We start from the raw sequence: 13,611 nt of genomic DNA, 5'->3' as shown, positions 1-13,611 counted from the left end.
AATACTACAATCCTTTACCCTGCTGGAAAAAAAGGGTGATTAATTACCTGAAAGGGCAATGCAAGTTATACAGATTTTTTTTTTTTTTTTTTTTTTTGAGATGGAGTCTCTCTCTGTCGCCCAGGCTGGAGCGCAGTGGCACGATCTAGGCTCACTGCAACCTCCACCTCCCGGGTTCAAGCAATTCTCTGTCTCAGCCTCCCAAGTAGCTGAGATTACAGGCGCCCACCACCACGCCTGGCTAATTTTTTTTTTTATTTTTAGTAGAGACAGGGTTTCACTATCTTGGCCAAGTTCATCTTGAACTCCTGACCTCGTGATCCACCCCCCTCGGCCTTCCAAAGTGCTGGGATTACAGGCGTGAGCCACCGTGCCTGGCCATACAGATTCTTCTTAATCAACAGGACACAGAAGAAAAAGAAGTCTCTCTTCATAACTGACTTTCCATCCTACAGAGCTACATGCATTGAGCTGGCACACATTCCACAATGCACCATGCTTTGGTATATCTGAGACAGTCAAAGGAAATATTAAAATGAATGAACAAATTAACAGTTCAAAACCAAAGCCCAAATCTTAGTTTGGGAATCAACATCTTCCCAATATTATTAATTTTTTATGGAGTTGTGGCACCTTATTGTTAGTTTGATTTTACAATATCACACTAAGTAACACTGAAAAGAAAATCACTACTTACTGATTATAAGCCTGGGGAAAATGAACCACAGTTCCTCATGGAAACAGTAAAACCTTTCGACATAAAATACAGCAAGTCTGGAGAATGAACAGTAGGTCTTGGGGCAGAAATAGCAAAAAGTGAGCATTGAAAGTACCTTTTCCACTTTCTCTGAGCTAAATGCCTACAACCTAAGTTCTTCCCACAGAAAATGCAATCTGAAGACAAATGTTGAACCTTGTCTTATTAGTGAAAGACACAGATAATGTAGATACACATATTAAAATCTTATTCTCTTCCAAAATATATTTATACAACTAAAGATAAAATTAGCCTTTCAAAAGCTTTCATGCATTACAAAATATTTTTGAATCATTTTTTACTATGTTTTTCCATAGCCTTACTTACATCTTTCAAAATTTTATATTAAGTCCAGATTTCTTTGAGACAGGGTCTTGCTCTGTTGCCCAGGCCAGAATGCAGTGGTGCAATCTCAGCTCTGCAGCATCAGCCTCCTTGGCTCAAGCAATCCTCCCATCTCAGCCTCCTAAGCAGCTGGGACTATAGGCACACAGCACCACACGTGGCTACCTTTTAAATTTTCTTTGTAGAGATGGAGGTCTCACTATGTTGCCCAGGCTGGTCTCGAACTCCTGGCCATAAGAGATCTTCTCACCTCGGCCTCACAAAGTGCTGAGATTACAGGCATAAGCCACTGCATCTGGCCCCAAATTTTTTAAAATCCTCTTTAGGATGAAAAATAATCCCCTCTGAAATAAGTTTCCTATTTAGCTAATGAATGTTGAGTGCTATTCCAGATAAAAGCATGGAGAAAAACAGTTTCCATAAGGTAGTAAACACTAACGGTCCCTACGGCCTCGAGGGAGGGGGAGTATGCTACGAACATTCATAGAAATATGTTTCTTTAATAGATCTGAAACAACACTTTCAGGGTGGTCCATCTAAAAATAGGCTGTGTTTAATATAAAATGACTGCAAGCAGAGCCTGTCAATGCTGTTTAATATAAAATGACTGCAAGCAGATCCTATCAATGCAAGACACATTGCTACATCTGTCACATAAAATAGGAAAACAAGCTGTACAGCAGAGGACCTGTCCATGGACCTCCCAGGCTCAAGCGATCCTCCCGGCTTAGCCTCCTGAGTAGCTGGGACTACAGGCACATACCACTGGGCCTGGTTAATTTTTTAAGTTTTGTTGTTGTTGTTGTTGTTGTTTAGACAGAGTCTCACTCTGTCGACCAGGCTGTTGTGCAATGGCCCAATCTCGGCTTACTGCAACCTCCACCTCCTGGGTTCAAGCGATTCTCCTGCCTCAGCCTCCCAAGTAGCTGGGATCACAGGCATGCACCACCACGCTCAGCTAATTTTTGTATTTTTAGTAGAGATGGGGTTTCACTATGTTGACCAGGCTGGTCTCGAACCCCTGATGACCTCAGGTGATCCACCCACCTCAGCCTCCCAAAATGCTAGGATTACAGGCGTGAGCCACCACACCTGGCCGGTTTTTAAAGTTTTTTGTAGAGACGACGTCTCACTATATTGCCCAGGCTGGTCTTGAGCTCCTGGCCTCAAGAGATCCTGCTGCCTGGGCCTCCCAAAGTGCTGGGATTACAGGCATGAGCCACCATGCCTGGCCCCATTTTTCTAAAAAGAGAAGCTTGCATTCTAGTCCAGACGTGCAGGACACGTCCCTGCAGAGAGGTGGTCTCTTCCATGTGCGTGTTGTGGAGTCCATCCCATCGTGTGCAACATGCGGTATTTAAGGGCCTTGCCCATCAAAATGCCCCACACTCCCCTGGAGGTGCTTCTCAAAAGCTTCTGGGCCCCCAGCACATGCCGTCCACCTCCCCAGAAGCTCTCGGGCTTGTCCTGCCAGCAGCACCCCAAGGACCCTAGAACTCTGCCCGCCACACCCACAGCCTTCTTGAAAACTCCACTTAGACCTCACCTCTGGCAGAAACCACCTCATTCCTGACTCTTCCCAGGGTCAGATTTTGCATCCCTTGGCACTTAAGAATTTGGCTCACCCCATACGACAGTCCCTTATGTTTGCCCACTGTCTACACTCTGTTCTTCGACTGCCGTGTGCGCGTGCTGGATTAGAATCTTCGCTAGGGCGGGGATTCTGCCTTCTGCCTTCCTTCTCCTGAGTCACCCACCAGAGTCCTGCTGTGCATCTCAAACAGCAGCTTCAGATCTTGTAACTCCTAGGAAGTCAAGGGCAAAGCTCAATGCCGGATTGTAAAGGAATGCCGGGTTTCCGGGTTCTACTAAAGCCTCTTGGTTCTGTCCTTCCCCGAAAGCCCTTCCCTGAGGCCTTCCCATCCTAAGATGTTCACGATGAAAACGCACTAGAACACGACACAAAACCAACCCACTCTCTCAGGTGTTATTTGTCAGTATGGTGATCTTGTGTTGAAATCACTGAAATTCTCATCCTCTCCCGACCAGTGAGATGACATCCGCAGGCGGACCACCTCTCTAGACTCCAGTCTTGCTGGTCAAATGATTTATTTTCCTTTTCATCTCAGCTCTAATGTTTTCTTTTTCTACCCAAAGCCCCAGACCATCCACCAACAAAGTATCTGGTACAGTTTCTCATAATGCTGTCAACTTGTCATAGAATGCAACCATCCTTCTCTGTTTGCCTGCCCCCAGTGCCCTGCACCTCCCTTCTTCTCTCAGAACAGTTGCCAGCAGGGAACAAAGTCAGGTTTCAATAAACTGGGAGCATCGCCGCATCCTCCCTTCCTGCTTGGGAAGGCCACTCCAACCGTCACCATCACCACGCAGGCAAGACTCCCACCAAGGCCAAAGCAGCTTGAGTTTCAAGGCCAGCACTTGCTGACCCCTCCAAGGCCTCAGATCTAATCATTCATTCGTCATCGCGTGTTCCTTTTCCAAAAGTCCCAAAAAACGTGTGTCTACCCTGAATCGGTTGTGCTAATAACTCATGCTTTAAGCAGCACAAGGCCCCAGCCACTGGCCACAGGCGTCCCTGGCCAAGGGTGACCCCGTGCAAGGGTAGAAGAGACGATCGAGGCCCCTCCAGTCCACAGGGCTAAAGGAAAGGGAGCTAAACCCACCTCCCCTCCTGCCTCCTTCCCTCCTTGTGGAGGGATCACCACGGATGTCACCCGCTCACTTCACTCTCGCTCTCTGGAGAAGAGAGGTGGCCGTCTTCCTGATGAAGTTACCTGCCCAGGTGTCTTTGGGCCCCTCCTCCTTCACCTGCTGGGAGGCAAACAATAGCAGCCCTTTCTCTCTCCTCTAGCACAGTCTGGACCAGCAGCCCCACCAGCAAGTCCAGGTGGGGCTCCCCGCTTGGAGCCAGAGTCACCTGCTCCCCAGAAGTCTCACCTGAGCACCCCCTCCCCCCTCATCTCCTCCGGGAGCAGCCCTTCAATAACCAATGCCACCCGCCACTCAGTGGCCCAGCCAGAAACCCAAGGGACTACCTCTCCCCACTGCCCCCAGGCCACTTGGTGCCTGCCATCCCTGCCTGAGGCCTGCTGGAGTCTCTAACAGCACTGCCTAATCCGGACCTCAGCCCCACTCATGCTGGAGATCAGTTCTTCAGCTCCAGCCATGTCTCCTCCCCCTCCACCCCTCACACCACTTAAAACGATTCCACAGTGTAGAAATCATATGAAACAGCTAAAAATGCTGGATAAAATATAAACAACATCTTTGTCAACGCACTGCTGATCAAGCAAAACAGTAAGGAAACTCAGGCCCAAAGAGCTCCAATTGCAAGCACGCAATAAAGGGGCAGTGGAGCCAGTGTTTGCCCTGAGGGCCTTGGCTGAACCTGGATGTGGGCTCCAGTTTTTATGATGGGATAAGGGAGAGAAAACACAACCAGGGCGGGTCCAGGGTAGAGAACCTAATAGGAGACAGCTGCGTAAACCGGCACTTGTTCCCTTGGGGCTCCTTTCTCAATAGGGTAAGTATCTTAAGTGTTCAATATACTGAATGCTGGTGTTATTTCCCCACAACTGCAGTAAATCTTCAACAATATGCTGAAAGTAGTCTGTAGATACATTAACCCATAAGGAAGTCCAATTCCCTGTGAGTTTTAACAGGTAAGACCCCATCCATACCACTAATCAGTCTTTCCCAGGCAGGAAGTTGGGTTTTTCTCTAAAACAACAAAGGTAACGCATGCTAAGTGGGTTAGTTATTTTGCTACCTCAAGTACAGCTGGCCCTTGAACAATGTGGGGGTCGGCGCGCAGACCCCCTCCACAGTCAAAAATCTGAGTAGAACTTTTGACTCCCCCAAAACTTAACTACTCAGAGCCTATCGTTGACCTTATCAGTAACATAGACAGTCAATGATATGGTTTGGCTGTGTCCCCACCCAAATCTCATCTTGAATTGTAGTTCCCATAATTCCCACATGTCCTGAGAAGGACTTGGTGGGAGGTAACTGAATCATGGGGGCAGGTCTTTCCTATGCTGTTCTCATGACAGTGAATAAGTCTCAGGAGATCAGATAGTTTTATAAAGGGGAGTTTCCCTGCACACTCTCTCTTTGCCTGCCACCACCTAAGACATGCCTTTCTCCTCCTTTGCCTTCTGCCATGATTGTGAGGCCTCCCCACACATGTGGAACTGTGAGTCCAATAAACCTCTTTTTTTAATAAATTACCCAGTCTCAGATATGTCTTTATTAGCACCATGAGAACGGAATACAGTCGATTAACACATAATTTGTATGTGTATTATTACTGTATTCTTACAAAAAAGCTACAGACAAGAAAATGTTATTAAGAAAATCTGTTTACTAAGTGGAAGTGGATCATCATAAGGATTCATCCTCAACAGTGTCACCTCAAGTGGGCTGAGGAGGAAGAGGAGGGGTTGGTCTTGCTGTCTCAAGGGCAGCAGAGACATCTGCATGAAAACCTGTTTCGCAGATATGCTTTTTCCTCTATGATTTTCCTGATGGCCTCTGGGAACTCATCTACTGCCTCTTAGTCGGGAGAAGCTGCTTCTCTTGTCATCTTAACATTTTTTAAGTCAAACCTTTTTCTAAAATTATCAAACCATGCTTTTGCTGGCATGACATTCTCCAGCTTTAGATCCTTCACCTTCCTTTTGCCTTAAGTTTTCACTTTCCCCAAATCATATTAGAGTCTATAGGTATGACTTTCTTAGAGCAAGCCTGCATTCACATAAAAGCTGCATTTTCAATACAAGATACAACAGCATTTCGCAAAAAGCACAAGGTTTTCACACCTGCTGATATAGCCATAGCGACCACTTGACTAATTTTTCTTTCTTTCTTTTAAAAAAATGGTCCTTATGCTAGATTCATTTATCTTGAAATGGTGGGCAACTGCAGCTGCAGTCCTCAATCTATGCTACATATCAAGCAATTCAACTTTTTCTTGTAATGACATGTCTTTTCTCTGCTTCTTGAGAGCACTTCCAGAATCAATGGTCCCACTTCGTACGGGTCCCATGGTGTCATTCAAAGTTTACAGTATTGCACTAAATGTGATGAAAAAATACGCAAGAACCACGAGCGATCACTTTTTACTGAGATAAGCAATTTAGTGGAGATGAACCGCTCACGACGGAGATGATCCACGTTTGAAGCAGATACTAAAAACACTTGAGTTCACTGCAACAGCAACAGGAAGTGGCTGTGAGACTGGGACAGTAGTACAGTATTACTACAGTTAATTTCATGCAGTCATGATTTAATGCTGCATCTTTACATTTGTTTACATTTCTCTCAACTGCAATCGGTGCCACATACAGTCCATCAGCGTTTGTGTAAGTTTTGATAAATTTTAACTTTTCTTTTTTTTTTTTTGAGACGGAGTTTCGATCTTGTTGCCCAGGCTGGAGTACAATGGTGTGATCTCAGCTCACTCCAACCTCCGCATCCCAGGTTCAAGCGATTCTCCTGCCTCAGCCTCCCGAGTAGCTGGCATTATAGGCACCCACCACCATGCCCGGCAAATTTTGTATTTTTAGTAGAGATGGGTTTTCGCCATGTTGGTCAGGCTGGTCTTGAACTCCTGACTTCAAGTGATCCACCTGCCTCAGCCTCCCAAAATGCTGGGATTACAGACATGAGCCACCCGCGCCCAGCCTAAGTTTTAACGTTTTCTTTTTTTCCCCCTGAGCCAGAGTCTTGCTCTGTTGCCCAGGCTGGAGTGCAATGGCGCAATCTTGGCTCACGGCAGCCTCCACCTCCTGGGTTTAAGCGATTCTTCTGCCTCAGCCTCCGGAGTAGCTGGGATTACAGGCGTGTGCCACCACGCCTGGCGAATTTATTTTTGTATTTTTAGTAGAGATGGGGTTTCGCCACGTTGGCCAGGCTGGTCTCAAACTCCTGACCTCGTGATCCACCTGCCTTGGCTTCCCAAAGTACTAACATTACAGGCGTGAGCCACCACGCCTGGCAAATTTTAACTTTCTGTAATAGATCTGTGTTCATTTTATGGTAGTAAATGATAAAATAGACTACCAACACATATTTTATATATTCATGACATACCTCACTTTCTTAATTTTTTTATTTCTTGACTATGAGGTTCGTCTGTTTTTTTCAAATTGTCACATACCTCCAAAAAATTTTCCAATATATTTATTTTTAAAACTCTGCATAACATTGGACTTGAGAAGTTCAAACCTGTGTTGTTCAATGGCCAACTGTATTATTTTAGAAATGCACGTAGGAGATGTTGGCAACATCTACGCATTTTCTGTGCAAGCTAAGGAAGGTTCTGAGCAGGTATCATATTACTAGATTTATGGCCTTATATGGTTTTAATTAAATCGTGTTTGGAAGCATAGTTCTTTTTCGTAAGTTTTCATACAGGTGCTGCTTAGATGGAGAGCTCCATATCTTCACAAAATCACTTTTTCCCAGCTACAAATCAAGGTTTTTGAAGAAGAAAAAATGCCATGTGATGAGGGTTATTTATGGTAAGGCAAAGGTTCATCCCTCTTTGTTCTAAAAACGGGCCTAGAAAAGAAGCCAGTCACAAAAGGCCACATATTGGATGATTCCAATCATATGAGTTTCGGAAGGCCGAGGCAGGCAGATCACCTGAGGTCGGGAGTTCGAGACCAGCCTGACAAACATGGAGAAACCCCTTTTCTACTAAAAATACAAAAATTAGTTGTGTGTAGTGGCACATGCCTGTAATCCCAGCTACTCTGGAGGCTGAGGCAGGGGAATTGCTTGAACCCAGGAGGCGGAGGTTGCCGTGAGCCGAGATCACACCATTACATTCCAGCCTGGGCAACAAGAGCGAAACTCTGTCTCAGGAAAAAAAAAAAAAAGACAGAGGTGAATTGTACGGTTTATGAATGATACGGAATAAACCAGTGTATAAAATGACCCTAGATGGTTGGCAGGGGCTGGCGGACGGGGAAATGGGGGCTGTTTAATGTATCTAGAGTTTCAGTTTTAAAAAGGAAAGAGCTCTGGAGCTCTGATGCATAGCAACGTGAATATACTTATTAACACTAGTGACACGTGTACTTAAAAATGATTAAGATGGTAAGCTTTATGACATCCCACCCACTCTAAGCTATCGGCCCAATGTTCTATTCCTACCTAGAGTATCCCACACCTGGGCGTCACTCCACTGTGGAGAGAGGCAGTTTCCCCCTCTGTCTCCGGTACCTGTGTAGCTCCTTTTATCACCTCCCGAGGAGATCTCTTTATATTTGAAACATCAGGCATAATGGAATTCTAGGCATGATATCAGACATAAATCACTTTAGAATTTCTTCTCAGTGCCTTCAAGTCACTTGTGGCTTTTTTGAGATTTTTGATTTGTGTTAGAATATTACCCTCGATTCCCTGGGGCCCACAGCCTTGGGCATTGTGATGAAACTTATGTGGCTCTGGGGGTATTGCCTGGGGAGGACCACACTAAGTTCTCTGTAAAACTGATGAAGGTGTTCAGGGGTGTGAAAATGCCAAGCAGTGGCTCACGCCTGTAATCCCAGCACTTTGGGAGGCCGAGGCGGGCGGATCACGAGGTCAGGAGATCGAGACCATCCTGGCTAACACGGTGAAACCCCGTCTCTACTAAAAATACAAAAAATTAGCCAGGCGTGGTAGTGGGCGCCTGTAGTCCCAGCTACTCGGGAGGCTGAGGCAGGAGAATGGCGTGAACCCGGGAGGTGGAGCTTGCAGTGAGCCGAGATCGCGCCACTACACTCCAGCCTGGGCGACAAAGCAAGACTCCGTCTCAAAAAAAAAAAAAAAAAAAAAAGAAAATGCCAAGCAGCTCCACCACAGCCATCAAAGAAGCCAGAAGGTGGGGTACACACAAGGACTCAGACATAAAAATCTCGCCAGCACTGTCACTGCCATCAAGGTCAGGAGAGACCCAAACTACCTACTTTTTATTACTCAATGAGGGATATGGGAAGAAATCTAATTAGCTCTGTTTATCCTCTAAGGAAAATGTATTTTGATTGATATCACTGGAATTAAAAGATGTTACTAACCCCTGGCTTAAAAGGCATTATTACAAATCCAGTGTTTCTAAGAGAATATTAAAAATGGAGGAGTTGGGAGTGTTTCAGAGTCTTTTGGTCCTATGTGGAAAGATGGGCTTGGTGGCACCTGTCAGCTCAATTTGCTTTCTCAGAATGGAGGCTGTTGTGTCATATTTAGATAGACAGCCAAAGAAATACTACAGAATCTCTGAGCTTCCTCTTCAGCTGCTTGTCCATACATTCATTTATTTCTCTTTTTGTTTCCTGCTTGTCAATACTTCTAACTTAAGAGCAAGCAAACATATTTCAGGTTTAATTTTATGGAACAAACACTCTGCTTGTGAATTGTCCACATTATTTCCGTAATAACTAACGCACTATCACTCCATCAGGTTTCACTACACAAAGTATTGTGAAATGGAGGTGGAAATTTTTTCCAGGTGTTTAGACAAGTCTTTAATGAAGCTGAAGCAATATGTTCTTTGAGCATTTAAAAATATTTGAGATTAATTTCACCAGATGATTTCTTAATCAGTAAACTGGCTTAGATAAGAAAAAGTCAGAATATTATTAATGAACCTAATGCTCTCTAATGTTTGAGATCAGCCAACAGGCCACTTACTTATACCCTACTTGCCTTAAGGAGTATGAAAGAAGTCCAGCTTTCTTAGTCTAACTGGTAGTTTCCAACAACTGAACCTCCCATCCATCTAAGAACAAGGAACAAGAATGAAGGCGAGGTGAGAGGAAGCCCCTGGGTAACATCCAGACAGTCTGAGGATGCCAGCAAGCCAGGGCCAGAGTCCTTGAAGAAAACGCTGACCTGCACAGTGGGTAAAACTGCAGGACTCGGCCAGAATGCTGACGCTCAGTCAGTCCTGATGAAATAAAATGAAAGCTTAGAAGCGTACTGACTTGATGGCAAATGTCAACTTTTTCCTGATTGGAGAAGAAATCCTCAGAGTTGGAGGCAGACGCACTCATACACATCAAGAAAAGATGTGGGATGGTAATTTCCTCTTTTTCCATTTCTGACTTGTAAAGGAAATACATGAAGCGAGTCCTTGCGGGATGGACCCAACAGCCTGAACCTTTCTGAGATGAGCAGGGCACTCTTTCAGGGGAAAATCCGAGCCTTCTGCACTGGCAGAAGTCACCAAATCAGTTAGCATGGGTCATAAAAAGTCAGAATCCCATGTCATTCCTTGGACCACAATTTTTTAAGTTTGAAAGGAAGTGAAAATGCTCCTTAAGAACTCACACCTTCTGAATTGAATTGAGCAGTACGTGATTTCCAGAGCTATTCAGTTTCCCCCTGAGAATTCAAATTTCTTCACATGCATAGAAGCTTTGAGGACTTGTAATAACATTTAAACACAATTTCCTCTTCATGGTACCCGTGGGCGAGTTTCAGCTGGAGAACCCTCCTGGCCCCACCCTGGGGCTTGTCTATCTAATGAGTGTATTTGGGGGAAGGAGCTGGGACTCCTTGGCTCAGTTCTTTTCCCTCTCCTGTAACTTCTACCTGCTCACCGAGAGCACACATTCTGGAGAGTTCTCACGTGGGGGGAGCCTGTGACTTCCCAGTCTGCACACAGGTGGGGGAGCCTGTGGCTTCCCAGTCTGCACACCAGTGACTGAGTGTCTAATTCAGGGCATAGTTAACCAGCCTGGCTGACAGGCATCAAGGTCCAGCATTCATCAGTAACAGGGTGGACACTGTGACTAGCCATGGATATCATGCCTCTTTCTTAATTAGTTCTGAACTCAAGAGAGGAAGATGTTATTTATTAACACCACTCCCTCTTAACATTAGACAACACCTTTGTTTTAACAGAGAATTCTATACAAATGGAAAAAGTGAGATGGTCTGGATGAGATGCTCTGCCAAGCTGTCAACCATCCATGCCTTGGAAAAACCTACCCACTGAGCTGGATAGTTACCCTCAGGCAAGTGCTCGCTTACAGCCTCAAAGCCTGAGGGCCTGGGGCCCAGAAGAACACACCAGCCTGCAGACAGAGGCCCTTGAACTTCTGAGCCTCCTAAATGACAACAGATACCATGAAAGGCCTTCACAGGGTCCTCACTTGATCTTCTGTCAATAGGGAAACCATTAGAGACTGATTTCTGGGAAAAATCAGACAATAGTATTGAAATCATCATTCACTCAAAATGAAGTTTCAAAGCACAGCTTTCTCAGAACAGATGTCTAGGCATACCTTGGAGATACTATGAGTTCGGTTCCAGACCACCGCAATAAAGCAAATATTTCAATAAAATGAGTCACGCAAATTTTTTGGTTTCCCAGTGCATAAAAAAAATGTTTACACCATACTGTAGTCTAGTAAGTGTGCAACAGCGTGTCTTTAAAAACAGTGTGCATACCTTAAAAATACTTTATTGCTTAAAAATGCTAACACGGAGACATGAAATAAGCACATGCTGTTGGAAAAATCGGGCTAACAGATATGCGAAATGCAGAATTGCCACCAACCTTCAACTTGTAAAAAATGCAACATCTGCAAAGGCAAATAAAGCAAAGAGCATTAAGATGAGGCATGCCTGGAATCTGTAAGGAGATGATCTTTGCATACATTATTAACTAGGCACATCGGTGCCCATTTGTGAAATCTACACTCCTAGCATGAAAATCTGAAAACTACTTCTGATAGAAATCTTTTCCTACAAATTCCAGCAGTTCTCCTTCAAAATAAAAGTAAATAAAATCTGAAGTGACTGTATACCAAACTGTAGTTTACATGGTGGTAAAGTGAGACTAAGTGAATTAAAAACAACAGGCCCCTAAAGATTCATTAGTTAAGCAAAAAAAAAAAAAAAACCAAACACACAAAAAAAGCCAGGCACGGTGGCTCATGCCTGTAATCCCAGCACTTTGAGAGGCCAAGGTAGGCAGATCGCCTGAGGTCAGAAGTTCAAGACCAGCCTGGCTAACATGGCGAAACCCCATCTTTACTAAAAATACAAAGAAATTAGCTGGGCGTGGTGACAAGTACCTGTAATCCCAGCTACTTGGGAGGCTGAGGCAGGAAAATCACTTGAACCCGGGAGGCAGAGGTTGCAGTAAGCCAAGATTGTGCCATTGCACTCCAGCCTGGGCCACAAGAGCAAAACTCCATCTCAAAAAAATAAAATAAAATAAAATAAAAATAAAGCAAAAGGGCAAATTTTAAAGAGGATATTTTATTCTCTATGAGGAAAAAAAGTACTCCAGTCCCTTTATAAATCTGAACTCCAAAACAGAAATGAGGCCGGGTGTGGTGGCTCACCAACACTTTCGGAGGCCAAGGCAGACAGATCACCTTAAGTCAGGAGTTTGAGACCAGCCTGGCCAACATGGTGGAACCCTGTCTCTACTAAAAATACAAAAAATTAGCCAGGCATGGCGGCAGGCACCAGTAATGCCAGCTACTCGGGAAGCTGAGGCAGGAGAATCACTTGGTCCCAGAAGGCAGAGGTTGCAGTGAGCCAAGATTGTGCCACTGCACTCCAGCCTGGGCAGCAGAGCGAGCCTCTGTCTCAAATAAAATAAAATAAAATAAAATAAGAAATAGAAAATAGAAATGAATGACAACATAGCATCTACATGGAAAGCATGCACTGCCCTGTAAAACTGCTTGACTGCTTCTGCTTTCCTTGACTACCACTAAGCTTGTCCAGAGTATTTTTTTTTTTACATCCTCTGTTCTCCCTAGCTCCAGAGCTTAAGAATTTGTTTTCTGTGTCCTCCGTCCAAATATCAGCTTGGCTGAAGCAGTATCCTGGGGTTATCCTTGCACCCAAGCTTGTCATTGTGAACTGCTAAACCATTCCCTGCTGATATGATTTGGCTGTGTCCCCACCCAAATCTCACCTTGAACTGTAATAATCCCCATGTATCAAGGACAGGGCTAGGTGGAGATAACTGAATTATGGGGGGGGGCAGTTCCCCCCTTACTGTTCTCATGGTAGTGAATAAGTCTCACGAGATCTGATGGTTTTACAAAGGGCAACTCCCCTGTACACTTTCTCTTGTCTGTCGCCATGTAAGATGTGCCTTTGCTCCTCCTTCACCTTCTGCCATGAGTGTGAGGCCTTCCCAACCTGTGAGTCCATTAAACCTCTTTCCTTTATGAATTACCCAGTCTCTGGTATGTCTTTATTATCAGCATGAGAACAGACTAACACACCTGCTAACTGCATGGCTTACTGACAGATTAGAGGCTGTTTCTGCGTGCATCTCCTTTACCCGTAGATCCTTCCTCTTTGAGACTCGTTATGCCCATCACAGCAGTGTTTCCCAAGGCACAGAAAGTGAGGAGCACGCACCATGTATAATATATTCTGGTTTTATTTAAAAAAGCAGAAAAAAGACAAATGGGGTGACTGCCTAGGTCACAGTAATTCATGTCCACACTCTTTGACCATGGTGA

General features: G+C 44.8%; 1 protein-coding gene across 6 annotated transcripts in view; it reads right to left on the bottom strand.

The window, feature by feature from the left end:
* Positions 1-13,611, bottom strand: part of FARP1 (FERM, ARH/RhoGEF and pleckstrin domain protein 1) — a 311,003-nt gene that overhangs the window by 209,099 nt on the left and 88,293 nt on the right. The gene's annotated exons all lie outside the window — the stretch shown is intronic.

This window comes from Gorilla gorilla, chromosome 14, assembly GCF_029281585.2.
Source record: "Gorilla gorilla gorilla isolate KB3781 chromosome 14, NHGRI_mGorGor1-v2.1_pri, whole genome shotgun sequence".
Taxonomy (NCBI): Eukaryota; Metazoa; Chordata; class Mammalia; order Primates; family Hominidae; genus Gorilla; species Gorilla gorilla.
The sequence above is the reverse complement of the archived record's forward strand: the minus strand, read 5'-3'. Positions and strand labels throughout refer to the sequence as shown.